Source organism: Aulostomus chinensis, chromosome 2, assembly GCF_037954235.1.
Source record: "Aulostomus chinensis isolate RoL2024-O1b breed Wild chromosome 2, RoL_Achi_v1.0, whole genome shotgun sequence".
NCBI lineage: Eukaryota > Metazoa > Chordata > Actinopteri > Syngnathiformes > Aulostomidae > Aulostomus > Aulostomus chinensis.
In genome coordinates, this window is record NC_141321.1 from 8093172 (window position 1) to 8111508 (window position 18337).

At 43.4% G+C, this 18337-nt stretch overlaps 1 protein-coding gene across 2 annotated transcripts in view; it reads left to right on the forward strand.

Annotated features, from left to right (window-relative positions):
- Positions 1-18337, forward strand: part of sema6d (semaphorin 6D) — a 116349-nt gene that overhangs the window by 51834 nt on the left and 46178 nt on the right. Inside the window, exon 2 of one of the 2 annotated variants that reach the window (XM_086225647.1) lies at positions 48-192. The exons of the other annotated variant lie outside the window; for it this stretch is intronic. The gene's annotated coding sequence lies outside the window, so the exon portion shown is untranslated. The remainder of the gene's footprint in view (positions 1-47; positions 193-18337) is intronic. 2 annotated transcript variants of the gene reach the window in all.

Here is an 18337-nt window from a genome sequence, read left to right on the forward strand (position 1 = left end):
TCAAGGCTCATGAATCTGCACAGGCTCATTTGTTTTCTTCTGGAAAGGTTCCCAAGATAAGGAGTCAGGGAAGAAAGCGTCACAACGGATGAGACCCAATCAGGAAACGCATGTGGATGTCTGCTCCATCGTCCCCAGAAGTCAACATTGAAAAAATAGTTACTGAAAACCCTGGGAGGAGAGTTCCAAAAGGTCAGTTCTCATCTTTATAAAAGGTCCAAAAAGAGTACAAGAACTACCTGTGTGTGTGTGTGTGTGTGTGTGTGTGTGTGTGTGTGTGTGTGTGTGTGTGTGTGTGTGTGTGTCATCCTCTTTGGAAGAGATGATGTATGTGTAGCCATTTTGAAAGGCACAGAGGCACAAGACCTCCCTTTTCAACATGACTTACACTGTGACCCTAATATGAACTGCCCTCACATGGAATAAACAATTAGATACACACCAGCACTTATACGCTCATTCCCAAACACCCTTCTCACTGGAGAAGATCCAGGCCCTGGCCAGTGAGGCAGACAGTGGGGGAAGGGATGTGAAGGGAGTGAGGGATTATATTTCCGTTCAGGATATGGGGCCTGTTTTTTTGTGCTGTCGGCTGCAGACCCAGTACCTCTGCCAAGGCTAGCAAAGGCGCCTTAGCTAGCCGCTCAGATCTGATAGCACTTTTACTACAGGAAACCTGAGAGGCACTGTGCTTTTAAAGCTTGGCTACTTGTGCTGCAGCTCAAATGACATCCTCTCGCCACCAATAAAGCAATAATCTTGACCACTCCTGTGGCAAGTGGCTCTCTGGTCATAAGTAATGCACTATTTGTGAGACTGAGTTATTTGATCTGGGCCCTTAGGAAGGATCGCCCCTCTTGGATGGGTTTCTGGGGTTCCACGGAGTGGAAATGGGGAATTGATTTCTTACAGTGCAGGTCATCAGGAGTGGTCATTTTCTGGGCAGCTGACTATTGAATGATGGCCCCATGAGAAGAAGACAGTCAGCCTAGACGAGGGGTCTGGTGGGAATCCTGGCTTCCACTGAAAATCCTCTCTTCAGTAGCTGCTAAAATTAAGTGCTTTAGAATCCACTCAGGCTCAACTGATACTTGTAAAAATTCAACTCAACCAAAAACTCTGAGCTGCTAACTCACAACTCACACACTTCTGATATTTATGTGCTCAAAATTGTGAGCCATAAAACTACTATCTGGCTCATTCTATGGCTGTCAACCAGGCAATTTGTTTCAATTTTTAAAATGACCCTACAACAGCTGTTACGGTGCCTGCTGGGCTCTAATGGTTGGACACTTCATTTTTACGATCGTGGACCGAGCTGTGCACTTCTACTTTTTCAGTTGGGACTCCAGAGTTTGTGTCTTTGTATAAATCACCTGCCATTTTACAACCCTACCCTATCCCGCTGCTCTCCCTCTCCCGCTCCATCGGGAGATTGACAGGCAGATTGGGGCGCTAAACCAGTCCGTTGTGGTGAAGAGGGAGCTTAGCCAAAAGGCAAGGCTCTCGATTTACCGGTCAGTCTACGTTCCAACCCTCACCAATGGTCATGAGTTCTGGGTAATGACTGAAAGAACAAGATGGCGAATACAAGCGGCCGAAATGAGTTTCCTCTGCAGGGTGGCTGGTCTCTCCCTTAGAGATGGGTTGAGAAGCTCAGTCATTCGGGAGGGACTCAGAGTAGAGCCACTGCTCCTCCATGTCTAGAGGAGTCAGTTGAGGTGGTTCGGGCATCTGGTCAGGATGCCTCCTGGACGCCTCCCTCGGGAGGTGTTCCAGGCATGCCCAACCAGGAGGATGCCTCGAGGCCAACCCAGGACACACTAGAGGGATTATATCTCTCGGCTGGCCAGGGAATGCTTCGGGATTCCCCCGGAAGAGCTGGTGGAAGTGGCTGGGGAGAGGGCAGTCTGGGCTTCCTTGCTGAGGCTGCTGCCCCCGCGACGTGGACCCACCAGATAAAGCGGTGGACAACCTCCCTATATTTTTTTTTAGCTCACCTGTGTTCCATCCTTACTCAGTCCTCATTAGTCCAGCCCTCTTTCTACAGATTCTCCACCAATCAGCTCCTTTCTAGGAATTGTAGTTCCATGCCTGCTTTGTGTCTCATTGGTCGGATCCCCTGGTTGCTTCAGCCCTGTGCTGTTGGCCAGTTTATTTGTGTCGACTGTGTCTAAACTGCTTAGTTTTTAGATCATTTTCTTTTGGTATTAACTTTCTGTGATCCTGCCTTTAGGCGGCACGGTGGTGCAGTGGGCAGCACTGTGGCCTCACAGCAAGAAGGTTCCAGGTTCCAGTCCAGGCTCCAGCACAGGATCTTTCTGTGTGAGTCTCCATGTTCTCCCTGTTCCTGTGTGGGTTCTCTCTGGTACTCCAGCTTCCTCCCACAGTCCAAAGACATCAAGAGGGGACGAGGCTGATTGATACTCTAAATCAGGGGTGGGCAACCATGTGCCATGGAGGGCCGTGTGTATGCAGGTTTTCCTTCCAACCAAACACTTTAACAGGTGATTCCACTGATTAACAATCTTCTGTGGCTGAAGGTGTGTTAATCAGTGGAATCACCTGAAGGCTGCTGGGATAGGCTCCACCCCCCTGTGACCCTTAACAGGAATAAGCAGTAGAAAATGAAATGAGGGATGGAGGGATGGATGGATGGATCCTGCCTTGTTGTTTTCATTAGTTACGTTCATTTTTTTGCACCTGACTTCACGCCTCAAAGCCTTGAAAAAAATGTCTTGTCAAGAATTTGTTTCATCACTCCCTAAAGCTCTGCAGCTCTCAGAATTGTGCAAGTTGGAAAATCCAGGTTCCCTTCCTGCATACTGCCATCAAACACTGTATATGGCTTCATAGTGTTTAGATTCTCTGAAAACTGAAATTTCAATTCAACAGAGGTTAAGATATACTTCGAAATCCTACATTCCTGACCATGCAAATTCACTGTCTCTCATTAGACCCATCTTGTCTACTAAAATTCCCATTTTCCAAACTCCGCCCCCAGATATATGGCAACACCATCCTTTTAAACAGCGAATTGCAATGACACTGATTCACTGCTTTGACATTTATGAATTTATTTGCTGTCTTTAATTGTAATAGTATGGTGACATTCCTGGGTTCTTGTGCCACTCCGGATTCATGTTCTTCTCAACAATTAAGTCAAATCTTCAGCCCTTCTTTTGCATTTTAATCAATAAATTCTCTCTAGTTTTCACAGTAAAGTTACTCTCAAACCCCTTTAAGTACTTGAATTGGAGGTCATGAGCAGAGAGGACGAAGGAACAGCACATCCAGCAACAGTCCCTGAACGTCACGCTGCGCTCCAGCCAGCTCAGTCCCAAACCAGCCCCCATCCACTCAGCCCATGTATGCATGTTCGCATCAAGGGTTCGTCAGCTGAAGGGCATCCCAAATTAATCAGCGTGGCGGGGGAGTATACAGTAAAATCCTTCATCAGCGAATGCACTTCGAAGCAACACCCTTCGCGCAGGACTTAATTGAGAATCGAGGAAACCTCATTCATATTCATGAGCTCATCTTGTACTTTGTCAAATATCAGTTGAACTTCAGTTATATTCACCTCATGCTGCCGTCATCATAGAATGTGTGCAAATATCACTTTGTCCCTAAATACAATTGACTTGGACCTACTTTAGCACAAAAGCAGACTTTGGAAGCAAGCAAATCAAGTGCATCCCAAAGCATTTACACCCCCTTATGAGGAGGAAAGTGTGGTGGTTGCGAGTGTAGCTTTGTATGGAGTGACACTCGTAGTGAAGGGCAGTTAGCTGGTGAGTTGCTGGACATCCACATTTTCTCTGACATAGTCACAGGAGCTGTAGCCTCTCCTGAAGCACCTCCCTGAGGGACACCAGTGTCCTCTACGTCACTGTACCGTGTGGCAGTTTCTTCCAGCACTGCCAGTTTGAAACACTGGCACTAGATGGGTTTAAACCACTCACCCGTTCATTACCCTCTCCATCCAAACCATCAGAGCTAATTGGCGAGTCAAACAATCAAAATGACGAATCATGGAGGACATTTGCGATGTAGATGGTTCCTTCCTACAGTTAGGCTAATGAACCCCTCCCTCCCCAACCATTGTTCCCTGAGGCACTTTTAATATCCAATATCCTTAATTTGATGTGAACAGGTTGCTGTTTTACACTGATTGAACACATTAACATCAACATGCTTGTGGCTACGGTGCATAAGCGATGGCAATTAGAGGAAATTCACAGGTATTCTGATTTATTACAGAATTATAATTGTCATTGACCATTCAGCGGTGCCATAAAAATAATCACACTCCATTATGAGCTATATTGTGGTGAAGCTAGTTAGTATGCCAGAGCGCAGTGAAGTGAATTTGTTTATTTATGCCTGGCTGGCGTTTGATTACTCAACATTTGACAAGAACAAATTCAGAGTCATGCCAATTTTCTTCCGAAGCATCCAGCGTGATGAAGACAACAGGGCTTTGATGGATGCTCTCGGGGGACTGATCACGTCTGGAAGATAACAGAGCCCTGCTTAAGAGACACATACTGCTTCTTTTGAACACGTTTGATTAGGTTTGTAAATGACGAGCATTCCTAGTAGATTTGCCTTTAGGATACTGAACAGCCTCACGTGCAAATGGATGTCAGATTACGATTTCATCGCTGTGTGCTTCCTCGGTGTTGACTTTCAGGAAAGCCGGCATGACTACCAAATAATGTCTTATAATGCTGACAAATAAGCTCCAGTGAAGTGGAGGCAAAACTCCTGGGTTTAATGGAAGAATCATACAGCCTTGATGTATTATAACCAAACAGCATATGAATCAGACGGGGAAACAGAGAATGAATTAGAATAAGGACAGCTCTCCTCCCCCAGCCACCCGCCAGCTTCCCATCATTCACGATGATGATCTATGTCTGCTCTTTATGGCCTGACTTGATATTTCAGACTCATGTGGGGTGTTGGTGATTAGGGAAAGCTTTTACCATTAATAAGGAGACATTGTTTACATGACTAATGCTCTGAGAGGCAATGAGGTTGAAGCATTTAGAGCAAAGCATTCATCTTTTTCACACGGGTAAATATCAACCACATGCTATTGATATTTACTGGCTTGTAGAAAAAAAATGAGAGATGTTTAAGGAAGGATGGGCTATTACAGTGCAGATGTGTTTGTTTAAATCAGAGTACGCATGGGAAGCATGGACAAGCAGCAGTGTTAGCAGCAGACATGTGTAGAGGTATGTCTGAGGCAAGGAGTGACCTTGTTCGGGCTGTTTGCTCTGGGAGTTAGTCTTTGCTGTTGTTCTTATCAGTCCAATTAATATGCAACCAGTTGTACACCACACCACAGCACTATCAGCCTAGTGAGATAGCAGAAGATAAGGTGGACTGGTTAGTAAACACAGCAGATTAAGGAAAAAAAACTGAATGAATAAGTGCACTATAAGAAATGCAAGTGTAGAGGAGAAGTTTGTTGATGTTGAAAATCATGTGACTGTTGATATAAGTCACCTGATCTGAATCAGCCTCATAGAAATACATGAGATGGCACAACTTACATGGTGGTTAGAATTATGTGTCAGCACCATGGCAACAATGTCACCCGGAAGTCTGCTAGGATCCTTTCACGATAGAGACAGAGAATCAAAAATCAATAATTTTATTGCTGACAGATAACAGCTTCTTGAAATTAAATGTAATGTCAGAAAAAAAGTTGTTCAGGATGTGTCAATGCAGTTCAAGACCCCGCCACACGCATATTAAGGTATACAGAAATAGTTTTTACAAATACTGTAATATTTGTCGAACATTCTGCAGAAAAAACTGCTATTATTACCACATTCAAATCCTGACAGCAACACCTACTCCTCTCCCTCATTAAAATTTCCAGATAACATGAACTGTACAGATCTTTTTCATTTCACATGTTTAACTACGGTCACAAATTTGACTCCTACTTCTCTCTCTTTGTGTACTGGAGGCTTCAAAGTTCTACATTATTCTTGTGTCTGCTGAATTTTGGGTCAGGATCATCTTCCAATTTTTCTTTTTTCTTTTTTTTTTTGATGTCACAAATCATCCCGGTAGACCCCCCTCTTAAATCAGGTTTTTGCTGAGATTCCAGCCTTCTAGTGTCAAACTCAGCAGATATACCATTCTGTAGAGAGAAGCTCAAACATTCAACTGCAGGAACAGGAGCAACACTTGGGACGTTAAGTTCAGGAAACGTGCCTTTCTAAATGACCCAAACCTGCCCCCTGATTAGACATATTTTCAGTGATTTTTTGTTTGTATAATCTATCAGGAGCCTTGATGTTATTCTGGTAGTTGTTGGCTTCCCCTTTATCTTCTAATCTGTATGCCTCATACAAATGAAGCCAAATGCTGGGCGATGCGGGTACTAATTAAAATCTCTTGGTGAAAGGTTAGGATAAGGATATGCATCACTTGACCTTTACCAAACATTGTCATAATGTAATCAGCAAAGAGGGAGCAAACCCACAGCAACTACTGATGATAGTAATGGTGAGAGTAATGCAAACAGAAGCAGATTTACTTGTTTACACCTCAAAAAATGCATAAAAAATACACAAAGCAGATTCCAAAAGTGCCAGCTGAGACATCCTGGGATCAGTGCAGCAAGCAGGCTGCACCCTAATCACTGGGGCAGAGGCCTGGATGACCAGGGACCATGAGAATATCAGGACTCTGATATTTCCTTTGTGTCAGTAACTGTGTCAAATCTCTGATTGCTTGTAGTAGAGTAGAGCACAAGGTGGAGAGGGGGGTGGGTGTGTGAGTGAGGTGTGCAAAGTTCCATGACCTTATTTAGGGCCACCTCTACTTAATATTCCTGTGTGGAGAGTTATTTCCTCAAACCAATAGCAGGAATCATTGATGACTGAGTAATGTGTCCCTCCACCCAATGGATTATTGAGATTAGCAGGAAGGCCCACCTCTGTTCTTTGGACCCAACAAGGAAGAGAGAGGGGCTTAACTTGTCATCTCTTTAGGGAATGATGTAATTAACAGGCTCTGATGAGTAGCTCAATCTCCACTGGCAGGAGGAGATTGGCCTGGTTTTGGCGAAAAAGTGCAGTGTGTGTGTGTATATGTGAGAGAGAGAGAGCGAGACAGAGAGACAAGGAGAGAAGATAAAGCCTCACCTGGCAAACATCCCTGATGTTGACTTGTCCTTGAATACAACCTTGTGGATATTTGTCATGTGTTTCTTATGTATTTCATTGTAGTTATCTATCATTTTAGAGACTTTTCATGTAAAACTCTGGCAGGAAATGGCCCACATCTCTACCTAAAAGCTATCTAAAACCAATCATAAAAAGACAAGATTAGCTCACTGACTTGTTAGAGGGATGGGGAGGTGATATCTTCCTGACTCGAGTGGTGCCTGAGACCGGTGCAGCGATTCCCCTTGCATCTCCTGAGGAGAAATATATGAATCATTATGTGTGTTATTTCGGTACCTACCAGTGACGTTGGCTTCAGCAGAAATGCTCTCAAACGTGGGAGCAGCATTTCATCTAGAGTGGTATCTCTCCAGACTGCAGGAGTGATGGGGAACTAAATCCATTTATAATGCATGGACACACAATACATGATGTATTTCCAGCCCAACAACGTCACCAAACAAGGGTCAGACTATTTGACTTACTATTTGTAAGCAGATCACATTAAGGCCTCTTTATAAATTCGACCCACTACTGTTCAGCTGTATTGTGCTTTTTTTTTTGGTAAACATTGCAAAATATTCCCACATGCACATGTTCAGACTCTGCAGTTGGACACAGATACGTCCACTGAGGGCATCACTCCTGTGAGTCAATCACTACTCACCCCATCCAGACAATGGAGCTTCAAATAGGGATGTGATGGCCTGCAGGTCATCAAGGTTTGAGATCTCCATCAGAAAATTAAAACACTAGTATGTAGAAGATTCAAAAGCTCTTCTGTAATACCCGAGATTTGTGTGCTGGGGAAATCCACGCCCCAAGCCAGTGACTGTGATACAACCCCCTTTTTAATTAATGACTTCTATGTACAGCTTGAAGCATTAGATTATGTGTTGACATGTAAAGCCCCTATGCCCCTGAGGAGGAAACACTCAGCAGGTCTGAGGAGGACCCTCTCCAGAATCAGTCCAGAGAAAGCTGCAGGACCAGACAACATACCAGGACTGTCCAAGCTGGGCCTCCTCACCTCCCTCCCTAATAGGATTTTGGACTATTTGTTAGCACAGCGGCAGCAGAACATCCCACGTCATCACACGTCCAAATCCAGTCACTTTGTTAACACGGCTGATGACACAACAGTGGTGGGTCTCATCAGAAATAATGAAGGAAATCGTACAGTGAGGAAGTGGGAAATCTGGTCAGTGAGAACAACCATGTTTCAGTGAGGAAAGAACAGGGTGGCTCTACCGCGGAGAGGGTCCAGAGCCTCTCAGACAGCACTGGTCTCTCAGCACTAACTCAGTAGCCACGGAAGCCCAGCAGTACCTCCACATCCTGTGAGGACTGAAGACAGCCGGCTTAGCCATGCCCCCACCCCCTCCACCCCTTGCTTTAGAATTTTGAAGTAGTATTGAAGGCTGTGAGCTTTGCTCATGAAATGAACTTCCATTTATTTATGTCCATGCAGTGAGTGAGTGAGTGAGTGAGAGAGTGAGTGAGTGAGTGGGACAAATAGGCTAATTTCGTAATGGACTGACTTTGTACATGAAGCAAGTGACTTACTGGAAATATTCTGCAGCTAAATCCTCTTTTCACCATCTGTCAAGGAAAGGTCACAGCATCTGTGTGCTTCTCCAAAACCGTCCAGCAATCCGGTGTCTAATCCAGCTGATGGTATAATTTATCAACCTCATCAAAAATTTTAAGACGATGGGCGGGTCATCCATCCCAAGCAATTTATCCATACTGAGATAGTGAGAGCACTTTGGAGGAAGAAAGACACAGTTCAGAAGGCACCATAGCCGTTTCTGGGAGGGTTTGATCTCAGGAGAAACACATCCGAGGGGTCTTATTAGTAAAATTTGATTTGAGGATTTGAAGTAATTGAAGTACTATTTGTTTCAGCTTAGTCGTAACAACATGTGATGATCTTCTAAGTAGTGACTCAGTGTAGGAGGCATTATACCAGTAAAAACTAAAAAAACAAAACAAAAAAACCCTCATGAGTATCCATCAAGATGAGGCAGTTCAAATGATATCAGCTGAGTGAAATATGAACCAGCCGGAGGTTATGATCTCGTGTCTAGATTGTGCATGAGCGTAGGCAGACAAATCAGTTTAGGCTAGTTTTGAATGAGCTGGTGGGGAAAGTACATGTAACAATAACAGTTATTGAAAGTCTGTCAAAAGAACAAAAGAAAATCAGGCAGTCCAGGGGTACCCAAAGTTTCCACTGGGAGGGCCAAACTTGAAACTTGATGGTGGGCCGTACATGAGCCAAAGGCAACACAGACTGTGTTGTCAGGATGTCTCTGCCTCCCCCTTTGGTTCTTAACTCACTCACACCACATAATTATTGTTATTATTATTATTATTATCATTAGCAGTAGTAGTAGTAGTAGTAGTAGTGGCAGTAGCAGGAACAGTACTAATAGTCATAATGATTATAAAAATATTCAATGAAGCAAATCGACAATAAGAATAGTAGAATAATAGTTGATATAACTTCAAAAATATCATTGACAGTCTTTTCAAACATTGCAAACCTAAAGCAAAATACTGCATAAATCAGGGATGAGGAGTTCTGTCATAGTGACACAGACTTGATTCACTGAAACTGCTTCATGATCCGCTGAGATATAAGAAGTAAAAAATATATTCAACATACTTGAGTATAATGTTACTGAGTCAGAAAGGACATTGTCCTGACTGGGTGACTCATCCTTGTCCTCTCCAAGGGGACGCGACGTACCTTCACTTTACATGACATAGTCTGAGACCTGACTTGACGTGGATCAAAAGACTTGAGTCACATGTCCCATGATACACGAACACAGCAATGATCTGTTTGGCCTGTAGTTATGATGCATCCGTGTTGTATATGTTTTATCATTTTAAGCCAAATCTATGTTTACAACTCTGACGAGCATAATTCCTTGATAATAAATGATTTTCCACCAAAAGAATGTTTCACTCCATGTGAGCCAAACACGGATGCACACGTCTCTCGGTTATAGCTGAACTACCATGACCCTAAATATCTGGAGGCTAAACATGTTTATATTATATTGTTTATCTTATTTATTGTATCTTTTCTCTGTATCTGCATTCTGTGGTGCACGGTGGCTCTGGGAGAGCTCTCTTTTTAACTATTGTCACTGTGCCCCCCCTGTACAGCGACAATAAAAGATTCTGATTCTGATTCTGATAGTCCCCATCGATAATAAATTAAACATGTTAGCATCAGAATTACGCACGGTGGTGCAGTGGTCAGCACTGTGGACTCACAGCAAGAAGGTTCCAGGTTCCAGTCCCGGCTCCAGCACAGGATCTTTCTGTGTGGAGTCTCCATGTTCTCCCTGTACTTGTGTGGGTTCTCTCTGGTACTCCAGCTTCCTCCCACAGTCCAAAGACATCAAGAGGGGACGAGGCTGATTGATACTCTAAATTGACCGTAGGTGTGAATGGTTGTCTGTCTTTTGGCGACTGAGTGAGACAGCGTGTGTTTTATTCTGTAATTCCTACATGTGTAAATGATGTGACTTTGCATCCCACTGTTACCAAGGTTAGCAGGCTACACTCCAAGTGTTTTCAGTGCTTCCTCAGCCTCCAAACTAAAGCCACATAGCACCATGGGAAAAGTTTGCAAGGGGAGCTCAACTTCACAACTGTTAGAGGAGTTCTACTGTCCTGGAAAGATGGAATAAATTACAGGCCTGCAGACTGTAGCGTGTGTTTGGCCAGTGCACAGCGTTCTCCCCAGAGGCCATGGGCTAGCACCGTGATAGTGTGGGAGTTTGCTCATCTTTATTCTGTGTTGTGAGAGACTGTGGAGCTACATCCATGAGGAAGGTCCGGCCTAACACCAGAAACAGATGGACTCCAGAATCCTTTCACATCCGCTCAGTGATGAGCCCTGTGTTACTGATACAGTATAAGCAGAGAAACAAGGGAGAGGAGGACATGACACGACTGCAAAACCTTAACTGACAAAAAATTATGAACTGAGTTGCTTTGACATAAAACATACCAAACATGGATGAACACAGGACGTGATGAATGAAGATGCATTCGTGTAGCCCAGAGGCCTTGGTGAAAGAGTGCGTAAGAGCTGGTTGACATTCTATAGTCTAATACATTAAGACTACAACTGTCTAAATGGTTTGGCTCAAAGCTGGGGACTATATTTAAAGGTGACGTCTTTGAATATTTAGTGCCACTGTTAATAATTCTTGGAATATGCATGCTGGGTAACTGTAGTGTTGTTAATTAACGTACGGCAGGCAGGGCAGAGTGATCTATTCTAGTGATATAAATTCCCAAAGCCTCTCAATCTGTCCCTCATTCTCTCCTCTAATTTAACATTGTATCATTTATCTATAAAATAAGTCAAATTAGCTCCCACTTAACTGCAATAAAATGAACTTCCTCTGGTTTTTTGTTTTTTTTTCTCATGGGACACTCGTCACTCTCCGTTTCCACGGAATAAATATATAAACATGAGAACTTTATTAAAGTCATTGAATATGCGTTGTTAATTTTACGTATTCATTTATATGAGTGTCCGCGTGAATCCCAGTTGACGGGCTGAAACTGTTCCATAGGTCTCAGCATGTGATCATTCGTTTTGCTCAGCATCAGTTGGTTGAAATATATGAGCACCTTTCTGACAATCTTCTAAATCCCCCAGAGGCATTTTTTGGTTCTTAGTCATCATGATTGATGTCGCTCACAGTTGTTCACCCTGCTATTTCTGCTCTCATGGGTTATGGTCAACTCCCTGCCCTTATGCACCCCCTAAATGTTCCCTCTGTCCTGAAAAAACAACAACAACAAAAACAAAACAAAAAAAACTGTCTAGAAATGCTTTGTATTAGCAGTTAACTAGACAATTGTTTTGAAGCTAAAACTTCCTGGTTGTATGGCTGGCTTCCTCTGCTCTGCCACCTCTCACAGAGAGCTCTGGCTTTGGGTTAATATTAGACGCCTTTAAGGGCAGAGTTGAAGATTATGTATAAACCCTCAGAACAGAAGCTGCCCGGATACATGTAGGTTATCACCTGATGTACCCACGGTTAATGTTAACTTCACTGTTATGATCACTGTGTGAGGCGCAGGTGAAGATCTGCTTGGAACTGAATTTAAACGTCTGTGCTAAGGGGGTCTCAGCAGCTCTGTGTGCAGGTTGAGGGATTCACAGTAACTGCTATTATAGTGTTATTACCCACCTGCTTTTCCTTTGCTTTTCTGACATTCAAGTAAAAGTTGGAAAATTCTGGATTCTTGGAAAATTCTCCGGAAACTTGCCAGCTTCAACGTTCCGGCCCCTGTAACATGACTTGAATGCACCAATAGTGTCTGTTGTTTCATGGGCATGGCCTGGGGTTGTGAGATGACATCTCAGAGCGTCAAAGCTATCCAGACCGTCCAGCATTTTGACTTTTCACTCAGAATCTTGACCCGACCACCAAGTCATTCAGTTACAATGACACAATTATTGGTCAAACGTCAAACTCAGCTTCCTCGAGTCACCAGAAAATCATATGCCAAGTTTGATGTTGATCAGATGAACAAATACTGGGGTAAAGACACACAGATATTTATTACTTTATAGATTTTGCCAGCAAAGCTGGTTTGCCTTTGTCACCATTTCTGCTGTAACTGGATGAAAGTAAACAGCAACTGTGCAGGCCGTCATCTCTCTGGGTGAAAGTATTTACATTTCCTTGTGGTGGGAAATACAGTTTGAGTGCAGTACAGCTTCTTAATGTATGACACATGTGTCAAGCATGTATCGAACTGTCAACAAGAGGAATCTGAAGCTAAACTACAAATCCAGACCTAAAACATCAGCACGACTGCTGGGACTCCCGTTAACCCTTTGCAGTGACTGTAAATCTAAATGTAGGCTATACAGGGAAAATGAGCGGGATATCGAATCAGGTATAATTTCACATCTAATAACATTCCTTAACCATGACATCATCCTTTCTGGGCATAAAATCAACCTTCAATTGTACTAAGATATTACAATACACAGATGATAACATTATCTTCCCTCCTGAGTAATATGAGTGCATCAGTGCTGCATATAAACACTCACAATTTTTACATTGTCAGGTGGATTACCGAGAGCTCAACTTTAATTTTCATGCATGAGCAACTCAATTATGTTAGGAAAACAAAGATTGAGCTGTGATTTGAAGGTAAATGATCCTTTCATTCTTAAATTCATTACATGTACTACTTTGGCGTGATCTTTGAAAAAGATGGTTTAGTGGTTAAACTATTCAGTCTTCCACTAAAGTCAAGTCTGCTGTTAAAGTCTATGAGATATACTCTTCTGTCACTGCTGTTCGCTTATTTTAAACCATAGTTTCCACCAGACTAGGATTTTAAAATGCTACCAATTCCTATTGTTAATGTCCCTCTCTCTCTCTCTCTCTCTCTCTCTGTCTCTCTCTCTCTCACACACACACACACACACACACACACACACACACTAGAGTGTACTCATTAGTCATTCTGTCATAAAGGCAATGTCAGGATAAACAGTAAACATGGCTCATCAGGGCTTTTGTCTGCATAAAAGAAGCAGTGTTGGCAGGCAGTGCTTCCAACAATGCAAATCCCAATGAGGCCACACAGACAGAATCACACACGAATACGGTTCTTCATTTATTACAGCAGTGCACAACTCATTTGTGCTTGTCTGACTACAGTAAGTGATAAAGCGGTGAAATTAGCCTATCTATCAGACCATCTGAAGCTAAAACAAACAGGGAGACATATAGGACAGCATACAGAAGGCCAATTAAAAAGAGATGAGATAGGATCATGAGAAGGGTGGGTGATGGACGAGGAGGAGGAGGAGGAGGAGGGGAGCAAATAAAGCAGCAAACACATCGATATTTACGTACTCCCCCCTACAAGGGTGACAAGGTGAATGGTATTTCTATACAGGTCAATATAGATATAATCACAATACATGCTAAGTGCAAGAAATGGCAAGACAACAGTGAATGGATGAAAGGCAAAGGTAAAAAGAGACAGGTGGATAAAAATGTTGTGGTCAGCTAGCCAACATTGCTCAGCCATGAAATCCTGACTTGGGGAAATACGGACATTTCACACACCTGTGAGCACACCTAGTGAAGTTTCCTGTGCTCTGATGTTCATACAAAGCACAGAGAGACACTTCAGCCTGAGACCAGATGGTTCAAAATTCTCACTCACTCACACACACACACACACACACACACACACATACACACACTCACAGCGACTGGTGAGCCAGTGAATTTGAAGGGGTTTGGATGACTAGACGCCGTGCAGGCGGTGGCAGGCTGGTTCCAGAGGTTCCTGTGTCTGGATGCATAATTAACAGGCTGGTTTGGCACCTGACAGCCTCAGAGGTCGTGGCGTCCTCTCCATTAGCCAGGCGCCAATCAGCCTCTGGATCACCTGAGCACGTCCTTGCCCCAACAGCAGATTGCCCAGAGGACATCAGTCACATTATACAGCTCAGTCAGGGGCTGGGACTCACACAAAGGCCTGAGCAGAGACAGTCAGAGATAGAGTACAGGGGTGATGTCTCCCAAATGAAGCCGAGCTGCCACTCAAGGCAGATGGGGTTCAAGACAAAAGACACTGCACAAGGATGCGACCTTCCACAAGCAGAAGCTTCCCTCTGATGTCACAGATCAAAGCGAGCACGGACTGATGGACACATACCGATTCACCTCATCTGATGTTGCCTTTGGCAATTAAATTGGTTTCTTTACTCAATGCTGGGTATATTCTTATGTCTCTTAAAAAGGATTTAGGGCAGTAAATCCACTGATAGGTGCAAATGCATTTCTTTCAAATGTCAGCCCCTCGCAGGTCAGTATAATTGTGTTTCTGAAAATGCCACAGCATGTGTCACCAGCTTTAATTTATCTTGGACATTTCATGGCATTTTGTTGAGGCGTGTTGAATAAGTTTCATGATATAAATTTAAAAAAAGAAAAGAGATTGTATTAACTTTTTTGAGCAGCAAATCTCTGCCTGTGAGAGGGTGATAGGATTTAAAGGGAACGGCTTCTGTCATCACAGTCATATTAGCTCTGCAGCAGGTCAGCGGTACCTTCAGTCCAATGGAACACCCCTCACCAAACAAACTATTTGTTCCCACTCAGACTGCTGCTCTAAATCTCTGGGCTCCCATTGACCTGGAACTGGGCCTCAACACAATACTGAAAGACTCCTTTGAGAGGGCCAGTGCGGCGGGCAGGGTAGGAGGGGTCTGAGAGCAGGGACGCCGAGCTTGGACACTGTGAGTTGATGGTCCCTTAGCTCCTGTTTCCCAGCTTAGAGTGATGGGCCCTGGGAGATGAAAGACCTCTCCACTTTGTGAATTGAGCTCTAGACAGGTCCCACAAAATTAGATGCGGTAACACAGGGCCTCCCTCCAGACTGTGGGATGAATGCTTTCAATCGGTTGGCCTATTGTCTCCCTTTAGAACGCTGGCGTTTGACTTCTGATTGGCAACAATACAGTGGATATGCGGCATCTCGGGAGCTCGGTTAAAGGCTTAATTCAGGAGGTTTGAAGCGGTGACAAGATTACATATTCAACCATTATCCCCTTTCAAACTGTTGTATTTGCTGTGTCTGTTCTAACCGTTGAAACAAAGCAATTTCAAACACAACTGTCTTTAATAGCCTGTGGAAGCTAGAGGCACCAGCATGGTACCCTGGTTACCACCCCTGATAGACCAAATCCGTTCGAAAATCATTCCTAACAACTTCTCCTCCGGAGATAGAACTGAATATGTTGATGGTAGGTTCGAGTGAGAATGATTAAACCAGACCTGCTGGGACACAGATGTTCTGTGGCAGTAATGATAGCAACGCAAATTGATTTCAAACAGAAAAGTGTTTTAACTTTCTTTTATACTCCTGCATGAATAACTGTATTATTGACAGGAGTATTAATAACATGGTGTTGGCCCATCACTTCATGCAAGGATGCACGCTTTTACTTGAACGGTTTAGTACAATCATCACTGCACTGGAGAATGATGAAGTTGTATCAGGTATTCAGACTGGATGCAGATCTTGATCTGACAATCCTAGTAGCTCATTTACTGTTTTTTTTAACATTTGTTTGTTAATTTGAATCTTTTGTTTTTGGAGTTAAAGCGTGACAGCAGGACCAACGCATAGAGACAGACAACCATTCACACTCACATTCATACCTACGGTCAATTTAGAGTATCAATCAGCCTCGTCCTCTCTTGATGTCTTTGGACTGTGGGAGGAAGCTGGAGTACCAGAGAGGACCCACACAGGAACAGGGAGAACATGGAGACTCACACAGAAAGATCCTGTGCTGGAGCCGGGACTGGAAGCTGGAACCTTCTTGCTGTGAGGTGACAGTGCTGACCACTGCACCACCGTGCTGCTGTTTTTATTGTCATTTATTCTATTTTTTAGATTTAAAGTATTTAATCAAACAGGTTAAAATAACAAACAATAGTCAGATGAAATATTTAGAATACATAAGCAGGAAACAGGATGAAAAGAAAAAATTGTTACAACATGAATAAGTGGTCCTTGTTTGAAAAGATGAATTAAAAAAAACTGTTAAATATATTATCTTTAAAGATGTGTTTGAACTTGCTTCACACTTTACACATCATTTCTTCATTGCAGCTGCTCCATAAATTAAAACAATGATGATTTTTCATTTCATTTGTCTATACGAAGGGTTTTTCAGCATCCACATTCCTCTTAAATTGTTTTTATTTTCCTTTATTTGAAAACACAGTTCGGTTCAGTATGAGTCCTGGAACATCTTTTATGTAGGACTCCTCCAGTCCATCACTTGCCCTCCACTGCTGTCATCGGTCAAAAAGAACTGAGTTTTTTTCCTCCCCGGCTGCTTTCAAATAAATCCAGTGGGTCTTTTGGCTCCTGAGTATCATTCGTCACAGTGAGACTGACGCCAATCATCTTCAGCTAAATTCAGCGGGCCATGTTGTTAACTTGCTTACAGCTTAAGCTGAGGAACTTGCTCTTGTGAACATCTGCGTTGTGTTCAATAAATTATAACACATAAGCTACATGGTATTCTCTGTAAGCATGCGCCAAGGCCTAACATGTTCAGGACAAATCCTTCACAATCCCACTTTACACTCCTTTACCTCCTACTGGAGGGCTTTATAAAGCATAGCCCATCTTTCAGTGAGTACACATGTACCAACAGTACTACAACGCCGTCCGTTTCCTTTGCGGTGGCAGACAAATGCATTCTGGACTTGTCACTGCCAGCATAAGCAAAAAGCATCTGAGTGACAAAGGAAAATGGACCACACAACCCCTCTGGCCTCTCTGGCTAGGTTTCCCTTTGCTGTCCCAGCCAAGGCTGTTTCAAAGAACCCTGCCCACGCCTCTATCCTGCTTGTCAGCTAGCTGCGGTGCAGAGGTTTTGTTTTGAGTTTGAAAGTGCCTTTAATCCCCTCACAAGTCTGAAAGCAGTTGGCTGGTCAGTCTTCTTCATGTGATGAAGGATCTTTTGTTCTTCTTCAAAGATAAAGATGTGTGTGGGTTGATGCTGAGAGCGGCACCAAGAGGTTGGCTGTCAAAGCTACGTAGACCATACAGCTGAAAGAGATGAACTATACACGTTTGAGATAAAACTATGATTTGATTGGTTGATGACTAATTAGCTGCAGTGGCCTGTGTTATTAACCTTCCACTGACAGGACCTGGCCCTCTGTAACATGCAGACGCAGGAGGATCTATTAGTGCCAACTGCCTTCTTCCCTACATAGACAGCTCTCCAAAATGAAACTCACACACACCAGAAGGGGAACAACATTCCTCCAATACGTTAAATCACCCATTAAAACTCCGCATTAGGCAGCACGCAATGAATATTTTACAGTTTTACAGAGTCGTTATTTTTGTGGAATCAGACATCTGTCCATTGCCTTGTTCTAGACCAGGAGAAACGTTTGGCTCCACCTGTTATTTTGCTAATAGAGCAAAATAATCTCTGGCCTGTCTTATTTCTCTGAGATAATCATATTGGCTGTATGAAGTCCAAGATCCAGAGACGATGTCCTGGCAAAGTAACATCGGGGGAAACA